This window comes from Rhinopithecus bieti, unplaced genomic scaffold (genome assembly GCF_001698545.2).
Source record: "Rhinopithecus bieti isolate Rb0 unplaced genomic scaffold, ASM169854v2 scaffold_64229, whole genome shotgun sequence".
Taxonomy (NCBI): Eukaryota; Metazoa; Chordata; class Mammalia; order Primates; family Cercopithecidae; genus Rhinopithecus; species Rhinopithecus bieti.
Genome location: NW_016825370.1, coordinates 296,487 through 313,634, shown reverse-complemented (window position 1 = coordinate 313,634; position 17,148 = coordinate 296,487). Strand labels below are relative to the sequence as shown.

Here is a 17,148-nt window from a genome sequence, read left to right as displayed (position 1 = left end):
GATTTGCACCAGAGGTCCCAAATTATAGCCACTCACTTACAACTGCTGTGACACTTAATATGTCTTAGTACTACCATTCAGTTATTTAACTAAATCAACTCGTTTTCCAAAATGTAATCATTTAAATAGAAATTTTCATTACATCAGCACCACAAGGCAGGGTAGAAAAAAAAAAGAAATTTTTATTCCAGTGAAGATCCTCAACAACCGGTGTGCCACATCTCAATTCTCACCCAACACAAACTGAACGACCGACCTTCTCCCCAAAAATCTGCCTGAGGTCAGTTTTCCCTTCTCAGCTGATGATGACTCCATCTTCCAATGACTCAGCTAAAATCAAAAGACAATCAAATAAGCCGACTTTGGGATCATTTTTAATTTTTTTCTTTCTGATCCAATTGATCGGAAAGTCTTGTTGGTTCTACCTTCAAAACGCAGCAGAATCTGATGCTTCTCCCTGATTTTACAGCTTCACCCTGAGTCCAAGACCCTCTCTTGCCTGGATGTCTGTAGCACTCACCCAAGTGGTTTCCCTGTTTTTATCTTTGAGTTTAAACTCAACAGCCAGAGTGATTTTTTAAAAATATAAGTTGGTGCATGCCACCCTCCTCAAAGCTGCCCAATGACTTACAGAGCACTAAGAATAAAGGCCAACCCCCTGTAGTGTCTCCCATTTCTGAAATGATCTGTCCCCACTCCATCTGCTCTCTCTTTGACCTCATCTCCTATGCCCCCCTCCGCTGCTGCTCACCCCTCACCAGCTTGCTCGCTGTTCCTCTAACAGCCAGGCACATGCTCACAGGAAGGATCACAGGACAGATCACAGTAAGGACGTGGCCCTGGTTGAGCCTCCTGCTGAGATGATCTTCCAGAGAAGTTGGCCTGGCTGGCTCCTTTGCCTCCTTAAAATTATTGCTCAAACGGCACTTCTCCGTCACTTCGCTGACTTCTCTGTTTTAAATTGGAACGTCCCTATTCCCAATCCTCTTTACACTACCTGCTCCCTTCTTTTCTTTTTCCCACGGGACTCATGACGCTGTAATATGGTATGTTGTTGTTGTTGACTCTTTTGCCCAGGCTAGAGTACGTTGGCAAAATCTCAGCTCACTGCAACCTCCACCTCCTGGATTCAAGCAATTCTCATGCCTCAGCCTCCCAAGTAGCTGGAATTACAGCTACATGCCACCACACCTGGCTAATTTTTGTATTTTCAGTAGAGACAGGGTTTTACCATGTTGGCAAAGCTGGTCTCGAACTCCTGACCTTGTGATCCATCCGCCTTGGTCTCTCAAAGTTCTAGGATTACTAGCATGAGCTATTGCACCTGGCTTTCTATTATACTTTCTAATTTACTAATCTACTGGGTCAGGCATTTATTTTTTGTCCCACCCCCTCCTATGAGGAGGTAACCCTGCAAGGCCACAGATCTCTGCTTTGCTCACTCAGGCATCCAAAGCACCCAGAACCGTGCCTGGAGCACAGCCTGCCTGGTGGTCTTCTCCACCTTCATTGAGCAAAGTGGCTCAAAAGACCCCTCATCTTTCCATATCAGCCAGAGGCTGCATGTTCGTACCAGCAATGCCGACCCCACCTCCACAAAGAAAGAAGACCACCTCTGCCAGGCCCTTCGCTTCATCAACACAGACCAAGGGTAACTCACTAAAGCTCTTTGCTTCCCCTGCTTACTGCAGCCTAAAGATAGTTCTTCAGAATAAGGTGCGAGGATATAGTACAATTCTGTGATATGCAAGTATCTCATTTTTATTATGCAGTTGGCCTGGGGATAAATTTTGTTTAGAGCTCCCTGTTTTTCTGATAGATATATGACCAGTGGGTAGTGCTCAGAGCTAGTGACATAGAAATAATTTAACAGATGTAAGGATATGATTTTTATCCTCCGCTGTTTCTCTCTCAAACATCTTTAGTTTCACAGCTTCCTCACTGTGACACCTTACATTTCTTATATATTACTTCTCAACACAGTAACTCTGTTAAAGTATGAAGAAACCTAGGTTAAATTTTTCTTTTTCCTTAGAATATTCTAAAACCAACAGGAAGATTTAGCTGGAGACCAGCTATAGAGAATAGTGACACAAATACAAAATATCAAATAAAGAATAAAAGTGTTTATATTGGTCCCTTCCTGAACCTAAAATAGCTCTATAACAAATAAAGTAAAATAATCTGAATGAAGTAACAGCAATAACAAAAAATCATGGTTAATTAGCAAATCCCATCTCAAATATCTGAGAAGTATGAATATTCAACCTCTGATGTGTAGAGGGAGAAACCTTACTGAATCCCATGTGTGAGTACCTCTGTCGCTATCTTGAGTTGGGTATTTACAGTAACTTACAGCTGCAGATTCTTGACTGTACAGCCGTATGTTTTATTATTCAACCAGATGTAGGTCATAAAACTAGTTTATCTATTCTGGGGTTTGCTTAGTACTAATAAAATAAACTTCAAATCCCTAACTTAATGGCTGTTCTGATATTGTAGCACTTCAGCAAAGGACAGTTTTGCTATCTGGTACACCGAAAATGTTCTAAAATCAAAGTGTACTTGGAAAGATATATTTCTGCTCCTAAAGATTTCATAAAGACCCTTGCAATTTGGATGAATCGTGCTGTGCAATGACTTGTTTTTCTATTGATTTCTAGGCTGATGGACCGTAGCCTTCATTGATAGTTCATTTTGGCTTCCTCCAGACTGAAAAGGAAATAGCACTGACTCTCTTCTCTGCCTTGGAGCCTACGTTATTGATATTCTTTCATCATTATGTAGGAACATAAAGCTTCTGTTATGTTGCAATTATTATGTGTCTTCACTAGAATGTAGTTAGTGAAACAAAAATAGATGAGGCAGCCCACCACAGGGCTGTCCTGCTGTTCTCTGCTACACTGAGTACAATACACAGAGCTCAGAGAAAGCTCCCCATTCATGCTGATTTTTTGGCAACAGTTTCACAAAAGAAATCTTTCTGAAGTTCTCAAAAGTGAAAATATCATAATTAGCATTTTAACCCAAGAGGAGCTATGCAGAAGAGTTGAGTCAATTTTCATACAACAATGTATTATTTTAACTCATCTTTCTCTAGGTACTTTCTATGAATTTCATACCATTTTTAAGAAATGCAATAATGAAACAAGATTATGAACCTTCTATGGGAAACAGCTGACAAAATTTTGCCAGATTTTAAAAGTCTTTTGAGATTTCTTGCACTAGATTTTATCTACATGCCCAGACCATGGGATGTAGTTCTATCAACCTATGACTATTGAGATTCCTTAAAGCTTATGAAGTTAAACATTCATAGGAACAAAATCTTTTATGCCTTTTTTTTTAACTTTTCATTAAAGGGAAACAAAAAGATCTAATGATCATGCATGCTTACCAAAATAGATATGGACACTTCTGAGAATAACCACTGAAAGGCAGCATAAGTTAATTCAAGGTCAGGATGAGTATGAGAGAGCTCACTGGGTTTACTCCCTGTGATTGATAACAATCAGCTGCCATTTGCAGAATACTTCTGGTTCCCTCCCCCTTCCTCAGTATTTCCTGGTACTGACAGGGACCATGTGACAGGGACCAGCCAATGCATTGCAAGTAGAAGTGATGGGTCACCTCTGGGCTGAGTGTTTCCCTGGGGGTGCAAATCCCTCCAGAGCTGTCTTTTTCTCTGGTACAACCACCAGTTATGTGTAAGATGGTCACTCTGGCTACCCGGGTAACAAAGGGACAATGCCACCGCCCAGGATGTACATGAGCCTTTCTTATTTTAAGCCGCTGACATGTGGGAGTTGATTCTTACTAGCCTATTCTGACAAATTTTTTTAAATGATTATTTTCGCACTAGTTAAACTGATTCTTCATTTTGCCTTATAAAGATGGTTATCTACATTAGAAACAGTATACAATTTGGGCGGGTGGGAGGTGCTTCATATCTCCAAGTTATTAATGTGCAGTGATGAATAGACAGAAAGCAGGAAACAGCTGTGGCCATGAAGATAGTTGTTTTTCTAAATCAGGGAACTAGAAAAGCCTTCAGATTTAAACCGGGCAAGGACTGGGGCTAAGAGTTACCTGTCCCCAAATTCCTTTTTTTTACAAGAGAAGTCTGGTTAAAATGAACTTCACAAGTCGCTTTGAAGAGGAAAATCGGGGAGGGGAGACAAAATATACAACTAGAATCAGCTAAGCAGGCAAAAGTACCTGGTATTTGTACTCTCATTATAGGTATATGAATTTCAGAACTTTGTTTTTTTTTTTTTTTTTTTTTTTTTTGTAAAGTAACAGCTGTGACTTAACATTCATTTCCCCCACCTACTGCCTGCTGGTCAGTGAAAGAGATCATGAGACTGCCTAGTTATAGCCGCTTGCTTTACTCTGGGGAGCGACAGGAGCAGCAGGTGTGGCTGAAGATGCAAAGGTCTGAGGTTCCTTTGCTGCGTGTCACCTCCTGGCCTCGCAGCTGTAAATGCCCAGCTTTTTACCGTCTGTGTGTTATGACCATGGGAACACTCACATTTCACTTGCTCAAAACAACGTGCAAGTCATATGAAAAGTGAACTTGATCTCGTAAACTTCCAGAAAACCCTCACTTGCAGTGGGTGAGCTTTCAGTTTTAGAATACAAATACAATTTAGGAGCCCTCTTCACACTCTCTGGCTTCTGCGTCATCCCGCAGCTCGTTCAACAGATTTTCTTTTTGCCCGTGGCAATGTGAAATAAATTTTTTTTTTTTTTTTTTTTTTTTGCTTCTCAAAATGACAATATTGAGAACATCTGGTTTGTAGCCGTCTTAAAGTTTGTTCTGCAATGCCGTTCGGTTTAAACATCTGTCATTAAATCAAGGGATTGACAAAATGCTCTGAGTTGAATTGCAACAGAGGGCACTACATCATTAAGTATCTTTTTTTGGAAACAAATTGAAAGAGAGTTAATTGTCTCTTCTTGAAGAGAGTGGGCCCAAATCACCAAAGGTATCTGTGTTCTTTTCCAAATGAGAAAATGTATTCAATTTATTGTAGTAATTTTCCGTTTTCTGTCCCACTGACTACTATATTTAATGACTCTAAATCACTCTCCACGTAAAGACAGTGATGCGCTTCTGAGAGTCATTACAAAGATATTGTTTCGTAAATGTCTTTGCCTATTTGAAAAGCACTGAAAGTTTTCAGCAGTTTTGCCCCCCGCTGGTTTCCTAGGCAGGCACGGATCAATATGTCATTTGATAAAATACAGTGCAGGGACACTGTACCCCAGCAGAGTCCGGGTTCTCCTGACGTCTCGTGGCATCAGCATCTTGCTCTGTTTTCACGTTCTCCGGGAGAGAAGAACTGATCAAACATAACGTGCACTGTCATTAGCTGTTTAAGCCGAAAGTGATAGCAGATAAATATCATTAAGACTCCAGGACCTCTTAAATCCAGAAAGAAAACTAAGGCTTGGTGAGTAAAGAGGCTGGCAGGTTGCCCTTCAGTACCCGCACCCAGCTGAACAGCTCATCCATTGTGAGGGAAGTCATAGGCGATTGATTAAATATAAGCTCTCTAGATGGCCTGATACCACTCCCAAAGCTTTTACAGTGATGTCTTTTCCAAGTGCTGGAATAAAGCAGCTTTTCTCTGCAATGGGAAAACCCCAATGTCTTCCTTTTATTCTCTAAGTTCAAGCTGCTTTTAGTTATCATTTATGTAAAGGATTAGATAATGTGAGAATATGTATTATGCTTGAAAATATCATTTTAGTCAAATTTTAAAGTTTCAATTTTTATTTTAAAGACAAGGGTACATGTGCAGGTTAGTTACATGGGTGGATCACACCGAGAGTGACCATAGTTACCCACTAGGTCGTTTTCGACTCATCCCTCCAAAAAATTTTTTAAAAGACTTTGCATGTTAAGAAATCTAGTATATAGAAATGCTACCTTTTCTGTATGTAATTATTTTTAATTTGGATAAGATACCTTTTTTGGATGGTTACTAAATTATTCAGAATGCTAGATCCCAAAGCACAAAGAAAGAGAATAAAAATTAAGCAGAAGCAGGGGCTTTGTGTAAGGAGGAGCTGTGGGGTTCAAGTCAGGGCTTCACCCCTTAACTAGCTGGGAAATGTGGAACAAGTTTTTTTAACCTTTAAGTCTATTTTCTCAACTCTCCAATGTTAGTAATAAATCCTATCCCATATGGTTGTTATGAACATTACATTAGATAATGCTGATAAAGAACCTGGCAGGGAAGTGCTAAATAACAAGTAACTATTCCCAATACTTCCAACAATTTCTTTTTTTTTTTTCTTTTCTTAATTTTAAGCTCCAGTATACATGCGCAGAACATGCAGGTTTGTTACATAGGTATATGTGTGCCATTGTGGTTTGCTGGACCTATCAACCCATCCCCTAGGTATTCAGGCCTGCATGCATTCGCTATTTCCAACAATTTCTGAATATCGGAATCATTTCTGAATATCACTGAATATCTGGTGGACATCTTCACTGCTGTTTGTCAAAGAACATGTGATCTTGGCCTCCAGGTTTCTCCTTCTCAGGGTGGATTTCTTTGAGATATGACTTTAACTCATTTTGTTTTCCATTTTATAAGAACTAAGAGTCTCACTTTTGTTCTTGGTTGGTGGGGTTTTAATGAAATGGAGAATTGAGCACCTCCCCAATTAAAGTTCACCAACCAGGCACACTAAAGACATTGAATTTTCAAAGCGCAGAGCCAGCCTGAACCCATTATGTATGTGAACAGTATCACACATCAAAATGTCCTGTTTAGCCCACTCAAAATTAGCATTAAAATAAAATGGGTAGGTAGACACTTTTTAAATCTTTTTAAAATTTTGAGGAACAAATCAAGAGAGTACTTTACAAAGGCAACCCTTGGGCATTGCCTTCCTTCCCATGGACGAGGGCAGAGCTGACTGTGTGTAACCAGATTTCCACTGTACACCATCTTCCCTCATCTCCCATCTCAACTGCTGAGTACAGACAACCCTTCAATTATTATCTTTACTTGATTTTCAGATCCATAAATATGATGTTAAAGGAAACCTCAACCCCATAATGAGACGTTGTAATATTTTGCATCCTGTTTTAAAAACATTTTGGCTCTGGTCATAAATGGGGAGGATATTGTTTAAATAGCAGTACCTCCAGTGAGTACAAAAGGGTTCCTAGAGTTATCTTCCAATATTTCACAAAAGCAGTTTATTATAAAAGTGTTCGGATGTTTTATCATTAATAAGAAAATAACTTGATTTTATAAAATGAAAAAAATCATAGCCCTATCTGTGATTACAAACATATAATTTGTATGTGGTATTCATATTGGACTCCATCCTGTCCCCAGCCTACATATACTAGGACTAAATATTACCAGATAAAACACTGGTACAAAACTAGAATATGGGTTTTAAATCAAACAAGTCTGAACTTTCAATATTGTATGTCCTTATGCCGGGATAAGGGCAACTTACAAAATGTAAAACCTTCTTGAATGGGACACTTCAAATTTATTCAAATGAATTTCAGCCTTTTTTGAGGTCTCGTGTTTGATTTCATTTATTTTGGACAAAATGGCCTTCCTGCTCTTGCAGGGAAAAAATATGTTTAAGGGGGCTCTGAATAAGTCCTCCTTAAAGGACCGGGTCCCTCAGGATGCTTTCCAGGCAAACAAAGTCTGAAGAAATGAGTGAAAATTAGCTGATTCGCCTACAGGTTAACTTCCTCAGGAATCAGCTCCACCTGGATGTAAATGGCCTAGGAACAGACCCACAGTGTGGTTGGCGTTGCTTCTAGGGTCAGTATCTCTATATTAAACAAACTTAAAAGGAAGCCGGTGGTTTTTCCTTTGGTTGAAAGTTAGAAAAAGCATGAAAAGAGGAATTTTGTTTACCCAATAAACTTCAAAATATTTATGAATATTTGAGTTGGTTAATTTCTTTTAATCTCGTCTACCTTAGATGATGAAACTGCAAAGCATTTCCCCATAATCCTTAGATTTTATAGGAAGCTTGGCCAGAAAATTTAATATTTTCCAATGTACATTGTGACATAAATGTGGAATTTAGCAAACTTAACTATTTGTGCATCTGGGGCTTTAGTCCACTTTCATAAGTAATGTAAAATTACTGACCTTCATTCTGTAGGTAAAACACCCAAAGAAACAAATAAAAGTAGATGTTTGGTGCTTTCTATGTTAATTTAATAGACGTACAATCACATTGGAAAATTGTCAAAGCCCAGCAAAAAACAGAAAAAGTGTTTGGGATTGCCCAAAGAATAGGCTAGAATTCTTTCAGCTCTGTTTTCTTTCTTATTATTATTTTTTCTGAAGTCCCAAAGATATTTACATTGGGAGATGATTACACAGGGAGTGCGTACAACAGCTGATTTAAAGAGGTCAGATCAGATTTAACTGATTTAAAAAGGTTGTAGCAATTAGATTACAAATATGCGAGGGAAAACGCGCTACACAGTTTTTTTGAAAAAAACTATAAAGAATGAAGAATACAAGGCGGGCGCTGGTGGCTCAAGCCTGTAATCCCAGAACTGGTGGGCCGAGACGGTCGGATCACCGAGGTCAGGAGATCGAGACCAGTCCTGGCAACACGGTGAAACGCCCGTCTCTAGCTTAAAAAATACAAAAAACAAGTGCCGGGCGATGGGTGGCGCCCGCCCTGTAGTTCCCAGTTACTCGGGAGCTGAGGCAGGAGAATCCGTAAAACCCGGGAGGCGGAGCTTGCAGTGACTGGAGGATCTGGCACTGCCCTCCAGCCTGGGCAACAGAGCGAGACTCCGTCTCGTATCAAAAAAAAAAAAAAAAAAAAAGAATGAAGGTAATACAGTAAAGTGTTAACAGTTTTTACCTTTGGGTGGCGAGTCCATTACAGTTTTGATTTTGTTTTTGTTTTTTGCCTGTTTGTACTTTGTGTTTTCTGTATTTAGCAGTAGCTAAGCACACATATGTAACTTTTATCTTCATGTGAATTGTTCAAAGGTAAATGACACAAAACACACACATATGTATATATAATAGAAAATAACTAGGTGCGGTCATGCTATGGACCACTTTAAGAACTCTAGTCTTGAGAATTTTTTTTTGTCTGCTTGTAGAAGTAAGACTATGACATAGTTGAATGACTGCATTTACTCTGTTCATTTATTTATCAATAATACTTTCATTCTCAGAGAGCTGGCTTGGTCATGTTGGCATGCCTCTACTGTCCTAATGTCTCAGCAAGACCTCAAACTCAACATGTCCAAAACAAATAGAATGATCCTCCCATGTGCAGAGTGACACATGCATATATCCCACCTAAATCCGCAGCTTCTGTAAATAATGACAGAATTATGCCAGCCTTAAAAGTTCTGGAACAGTGGTGGCTCCTCCCTTCTTCCTCGTCTTGTACTGTGAGACTCAGCAGCCCAAACTCACTTTGAGCTCTGTTGATTTCCATTGCCACTGCCCCATCTCCAGGTTCATTCCCTCTCTGCTTGACTGTTACAGCAGCTTCCTCTTCTTCCTGGCTCTACACTTTATCCTCCTGACATTTAATACAAACAACTCTTCTGTCATCTGCCCTTAGGAAAACCCCCAGGATTTTTAGACAGGCTGTCTACTGTCCTAGCTTTGGAGGTCAGGAGCTGGCTATCACTGCCCCTGAACAAGCCTGAGCTTCCCGCTGGTACCTGCACATGGCACGTGATTTTCATGCTACCCTCCCACTGCTGCCATGTGAAATATTTGCTGTCCCCCAGTGGCTCTTCCATGATGATCACAACCCAATGTGAGTTCCTCCTCTCCTTTGAGCCTCCCTAGTACTTTATCTGTGCTTCTCTCTACATCCATCAAAACCTGCCACATGAAACAGTTACCTCATACTGGAGGCTCAGGAAGGGCAGCCACTCAATTCCTCTTCTTTGCATCTATGCTTTGCACCATGTGAGCCTCTTACCCGCAGGGGTTGAATTTAAAAATATGGATTGCCCTGAAACGAAAGATTCTGCAGACAGGAAACCTGGAAATTTCCATTAATAAGTTGATATATGTAAAGCTCTCAGAGCAGCGCCTGGCACGTCGTAAGCACTGTGTAAGTGTTATCCATTCATCCTATTAGCTATTAATCAGAGCTCAAATACAGCAAAAGGCAATGAATGACTCAGCTACTGAACTATGTCAAAAGAGTGAAAACCAAATGGAACAAACACATCTAAAATTCAGAGCCCACTGCACACATCACAATGTGGGACCCCAGCAAAAAGCCCCACCCAACTGTAAACAAAGGTTCCTAAAGCCTGAATGCAAACAAAGGCCAACCTAACCACACCTAAGGGGAGGGGAATTGGAGAATGAATTCCCTTGGGGGCATTCCTAACCCTTTCTGACCTCCAGGCTTAGCCCGGGGCTTGGAAAGTCACTCCAGATAGTATCTTTTATCGAAGTGACTGGTGACACCAGCCCCAAGGGGAAGATTGACCTTTTTACTTCTTCATAGTGAAAAGTAAAATGTGGGAGGAAAAGGTGACGCTAACCCAGTCTCTGGAAGGTAACTCCCCTTCCACTTTCTGTTGCACGTTTGCAAGAGTTTGTCGCTGTCACCTGAGAGGAGCCTGCCTGCCTGCCTGCCTGCCCACCAGTCCACCAGCACCAGGCCTGAGGAAGGCCTGGAAAGTAGGGTGCCACCACTCCCCTCTTCTCAGCTGAGTGCAAAAGAACCACAGCTAGCCCGAGTTCTTCTATAAGACCCCGAGAAAGAGCCTTCTTGGGAATATGGAGCATCTAAGGTTTATTCCCAGAGGTGGTGACTGCAATTAACAAGAAAGTTTGAAAATTTTCAATTTCAGGAAAATTTCCATTTTAGGCAGAAGCCAGAACAAAAAACAAAGGAATAATTCTTCCCTTATGTACAAGCTCGCCTCCCATTTTTTTTGCAGGAAGTAAGCAGCTTCGTGGCACCTCCTTTGAATCAGAAGTTTAGACATTTATGTAATGATGAGTCTCATTGTGAATCTTAATATTTTTTGTGTCCAGTTTTGTAAGGAAATAGAATTATCATGTGAAAAACCTCATCTTGTTTCACTGTATTTTAACTCTCATTGATTCCAAAATAATGAAACCTCAGCAGCGGCAGCTATTGAAAGTTCTTGGCTCTGAGACGGGAGGATTCTCAGAGAAACTGAAGAGATTACATCCCAGGACACCAGCTGTTGATCCTCCATCATTTTACATCCAAAATATTGACAGTGTCCCAGGCAATTGGCTATTCACAGATTATTTCATTGGGTCAGTACCGCAACCCTAAGAGGTAGAATATTGTGATATAGAAAGTTTACACACTCAGAATTCAAAGTAAGTTTATCATTAAAAAAAAAAAGATGGAAAAAAAGGAGGGAGACGCTTAACCTATCAGAAACTGGAATCCTCAACCTTTAGGTTGTTACCTCATCAAAACTTCAGGCTTTGGGGCTGGGCGTGGTGGCTCATGCCTGTAATCCCAGCACTTTGGGAGGCCGAGGAGGGGAGATCACTTGAAGTCAGGAGTGTGAGCACAGCCTGGCCAACATGGTGAAACTCCGTCTCTACTAAAAATACAAAAATTAGCCAGGCTTGGTGGTGAGCGCCTGTAATCTCAGCTACTCGGGAGGCTGAGGCAGGAGAATCACTTGAACCAGGGAGGCAGAAGTTGCAGCGAGAAAAAAAAAAAAAATTCAGGCTTTTTTTTGTAAACACACGAGTTCAACCAGGTATTCCCTCCAGGAAAACACTGTGTTTGCTCAGAAAGATTTGCTCCATGAGTCAGATATAGGAGAGAGGACCTTATAATCATCAGTCCTCTCTGATGGGAGGGGAGAATGGGTCTTTTATTAATAAGTTACCAAAGCTTGAGAAGCCTCTTTGAAAAGAATGCAAACAACATACATTTTTAAAGGATCCCAGTATTTGTCCAGTAAAACATTTCATATTTATAAGTGATCAATTGCTTATCCATAGAAGAAAAATAGTAAGAATCTCTTGAATAGTTGAGATCTTAACTTTCTTTGCCTAACTGTAGACAGGTAACATTGCATTATTAGAGAAGGCTGATTCTTCACTGGAATTCATCTTTTTCTGTGTGATAAAGCTCAGAGTTTAAGTGGGTTAGCCAAGTTCACATAGCTTACATGGAATTGCTTGGACTGGAAATCAGCCCCATTAGAAAGCCTGAAATGTCCACATTTTTCTATTCTACTTCCCTGAGTTGTTTATTTGCAAATGTCAATGATAGCATTTCCCATGGAGGAATTTTGTCGTGAGTAAATGAGAGAATAATATGTATAAAAGGCTTGGCATAGTTTATCAGCTGAACCCTGTGCCCCGAAATTCACATGTTGATGCCTTTACCCTCAGTACCTCAGAACATGACTATATTTGGAGATAGGGTCTTAAAGAGGTGATTAAGGTTAAATGAAGTCATATGGGTGGGGCCCTAATCCAATGTGATTGGTGTCTCTCTCTCTCTAAATATATAAATATATATAAATATGTATAAATATATAAATCTACATATAAAAAAATAAATAAATATAAATGTATATAATATATATATGATATATATGTAAAAAAGATGAATGGGCGGCCTGTGCAGCAATGGCCAGGATCGAGTCTCCAGACCTTCACGGGAAGGAGGAGGAGGAGCTGCTGAAACAGCTGGGCGACCTGAGGGTGCAGCGGTTCCAGCTGCAAGTCCCAAAGTGACAGGCGGTGCGGCCTCCAAACTCTCTAAGATCCGAGTCGTCTGCAAGTCCCTTGCCCGTGTTCTCACCGTTAGTAACCAGACACAGAAAGAAATCCCCAGGGAAGTCTACAAGGGCAGGAAGCGCGAGCCCCTGACGCTGAGGCTTGAGAAGACTCGCGCCAGCCGCCGCCGGCTCCACAAGCACGAGGAGAACCTGAAGACCAAAAAGCAGCCGCGTTAGGAGCGGCTGTACCCACTGCGGCGAAAAAAAAAAAAAAGACACAGACACACACACTGAAAAGATCGTGAACAGACACAGGAGAAAGACGACCCTCTAGGAGCCAGGGGGGAAGCCTCAGACGAAAAAAACTTGTCGATCACATGATCGTGGCCTTCCAGCCTCCAGAACCGCGAGCAACACATCTCTGCTGTTCCTGGCACCCGTCTGCGATGCTTTGTTAGGGAAGCCCTGCTAAACGAATATGAGCATTTATTAGGTATTTAGGAAATGGGAGGCTCCACGTTGGGAAATATGGAAGCCGTCCGCAATGACAAGGAGAAAGCTTCCTCCAGGTCCAAGACATCAGCAACTTCTTGTGCTATGTGAACGTCTTGGTGTACACGTTGCTGCAAAGTTGGTGTCTTATTTCTTATTTGTGTCTCTCCTTCCAGGCTCAGAACCCATTGCTTTGCTTATAGTAAGATTGATTAAAAGATGACAAAAAAATATGTGGACCCTCAACAAGCCCCTGGCACAGGGCAGGCCCTTTTGAGAAAGTGCGTGAACCTTTGATACTGCCAGGCTTTGTGTGGCTGGTAAGTTCAAGTTGTCTTTTACAGGACGGAAGACAACTTTGGGGGTTTGAAGGAGCAAAGGAAGATGCCTAAACTCCCTGCCTTGTTCTCCTGGAGTAACTGAAGCAGTGGAAAATCCTATTTATTGATTAGGAATAATACATATTTTGTGATTGTTTTTAAAAGAATAATCGTTCAATTCCCCTTTCTGCCACTTACAGTGATAACAGTAAAATTGACAAATACCTAAGCGCATTTAATTTGCAAGATGGATTGTACTATTGCCTACACCTGTTGGTAAGAGGCGAGCCCCAAAGCACTGCTACCCCGAGGACTTTGTCGCTGCCAGGAGCAAGTTGGGTTGTCACATAAATGAATCACTGACAATAGGGAATCTGACGGCAAGTGTTCCTTGGAAACCACTCCCAACTAATGGAATAACCCTCCACAACCACCCCAGGTGAAAACGGTGCTTGCTGGTTTCCCATATAAGTCTCAGACTCATAAAATGAGAAAGAAGCACTGAATGGATTCTTCAGCTGTTACAGTGCTGCCTGACACTGGGAGACGTGCATCCAGGCTACTGGCGGCATGGTGACAGTTGAAACTTGAAACAAATTAAACCCACTTCTTCAGACATGGGTGCATGCCTCAGAGGTCATCATTTTTAGAAACCCAACCACTGGGAATTGATGTTTCCCAAACAGAAGATTGCCAAGAACAAGATCACAAACTTTTGGTGTTTTTTTTTTTGTTTTGTTTTGTTTTTTTTTAACATATGAGTTCAACCAGACATTACCAGATATCACTCTTTGCTGAGTCTGAAGGCTCAGGAGGAGAAATTAAACTGATTTTTTTCCTAAGCACGTATTCTATTCAAACTTAATGCAACTTAAATGGCTTATTTAGGAAGATGGTAATAATTTTATTAAAATGTAGATCAAACGAACAAAAACATTTAAAAAGCCTAGAAGTGTTAGTAGCATATAGAAAGCACTCATGAAGCATAGGTGTTACTTTCCATGTCCTGCCAGTGGTACTAATAGCAAATAGACCCACAGCTTTAGACATTTGCCTCTCTTTAATGGTTTTTAAAAAGACGACACAGGCCAGGCGTGGTGGCTCATGCCTGTGATCCCAGCACTTTGAGAGGCTGAGGCTGGATGATTACTTGAGGTCAGGAATTCAAGACCAGCCTGGCCAACATGGTGAAACCTTGTCTCTACTAAAAATACAAAAATTAGCTGGGCATGGTGGTGGGCACCTGGAAGTTGAGGCAGGAGAATCGCTTGAACCCGGGAGGCAGAGGTTGCAGTGAGCCGAGATCGCGCCACTGCACTGCAGCCTGGGTGGCAGAGCGAGACTCAGTCTCAAAATATAAATAAATAAATAAATACATAACCAGAAGATGACACTAAGGAAGCAATGGAAGCTGTAAATACACGTGCCCAGGTGAAAAATCTGGTGCATGGGGCTTATCGTTGCATTAATTCAATATAATGACTAAACAGCTCTGCAGCAATAAGACTGCCTCATCTAGACAGAATCTGATGAACCAACAAGAGGTGTGAGAAAGCAATTATGGATCCAAAATTGATAAGAAACAGTCAAATAAGTTGTGGAAGGTTGTAAATGATATTTCATAGCTCTAGCAAAATTAAATGTGTTGAATATAAAATACAAAATTATTGGCTAACAGTATGGAACTTGGCTTGTACATGACGAACTGGAAGAGAACAGAGAATTATAAACTGGGGAGAAAAGTAAACCTTCTATTTAATCTTAGACTTGGCTGTCAGGTATTTTTGTATTTAAAGTTAAATTATGTACAATTGCCTGTTGTATTTAACTGCAATATTTACCTACATCTTTATAACTTTAGAACATTTTTTATTTTCACGAGGTCTCTATTAAAAGTACATTGAATCAAAACACACATGCCTATTTATGGCCGGCAGAGAATTCCAATCCATCCACACACACACACATATTTGGGACTATCAGCCGTAGGCAATGGGTCCTGCACTATGCCCTGAAGAAAAACAGACTGACATGTTCCAGAAGGGCTGCGTGCCCAGGAGAAAACGCACACAACTTTCCAAGTCTTTGAAGAGTCGCCAGATTCCCTGGGACATTGCTGCTACCTACGTTAGGCACTTTGTGAATTTATTTTCAGAAGAAAAATAGTATTCTTTAATAACAAACTGCTATAACACAGGACGGGTAAATGAGTGTCTTCTCTCTAAATCTCCATTTCTTCGAGGAAGTGGGACAAGATCTGATTGTCTGTAAATTACCATTTCAGTTCTGACATTCTTCCAATCTTTGGAAGATAACTTGCCCTTTAAACGGTTCTCAATAAATATTAATTTTAAACATTAATGAATATGTTATACCTAACCAAACTCTATGTAGCTTATAAAAGTTTCTTTCAAGTCTACCACTTAAACATGAATCCAACTTTAACTTGATGGATGTTATCTCAGAATATATTTCTCATAAAACAAACTTTTAAAAGTATATAATGATGTGTTTTTGCTTTCATTCCTTGGGTAAATTAGAGCTACTTGGTCTAAGCATTGTTCCAGTGTCTTCAAAGTAATTGTGCATAGGCCAATCGTCTTGGTATATGTCACCTAACTCGTATTTTACTTTCCTAGGCTTTGTTTACTTTTTTTAAGTTGATTTAATGTTTTTCAAAGTATCCTAAGTTTGCCTCATTTCCAGTGAACATCCTGCAAAGTTCAGAAATTCATCCCTCTCTGCCTTTTAAGGGGAAGAACAAGTTGGCATTGAATAGTTTGGCAGCAGAGATGGAGAAGCAGCCTGCACAGGATGAGAACTAGAATTATGGAGGCAGCTGTATTGGGCGGTAGGTTTCCACTAAATGGATGTCTTGGGCTTGCCATCTTTCACTGTAATTGCTGTGTCCGGGAAGTTGACTGTCTCTGGAGATTAATCTATTTTAAGTTTAATGGATCTGTAGAAGCTATTGAAAGACTGGTACAACTCTTTCTCCTTGACTTTTCCAGTCCAAATGAAGACATTGCTATCAGTAATAATGCACCTGCCCTGCATGCCAACATGCCAGCCCCACTCCACCCGCAAGAGGCAACCGCCTTCCATGGACTTTATGTATTGGAAACCTTTCATGCTAAGTTACTTGAGTTTATTAGTAAAAACATATTTGTTTTCCTATGTGATATATATATACACACATACATGTATGTGTATGTGTGTATATATGTATGTACATATGTGTGTATATATGTGTATCTATGTGTGTGTATATATATACAGAGAGAAAGTGAGTCTTCTAATCAGTGTGAAATAATTTGTGTTATCAAACTGAGTTGATACAATACCAAGAAAAAGCAAAGAAAATTTACATGCATTTATTCAATCTATATATGCATTGGCCTTACTGCAGGCAAGGGTAAAATTTTCATAAACTTTTATTTGAAAGAACTTTGGCATTCAAAGATATAACCTTTGTGGGTTAACAAAAGGCAACGTAAATGTTCATAGGACAGAGTCATTAGTGATCTTTCTGAAAAACAGACATAAATCATGGACCTCGGGGTGGTAAAAGTTCACTTGACTGGTGAGGAATCCAACCCACCT

At 40.4% G+C, this 17,148-nt stretch overlaps 1 pseudogene; it reads left to right on the top strand.

Annotated features, from left to right (window-relative positions):
- The first annotated feature begins 12,641 nt into the window (after positions 1-12,641).
- LOC108522638 (60S ribosomal protein L35 pseudogene) lies at positions 12,642-16,370 on the top strand (annotated as a pseudogene).
- The last annotated feature ends 778 nt before the right edge of the window (positions 16,371-17,148 follow it).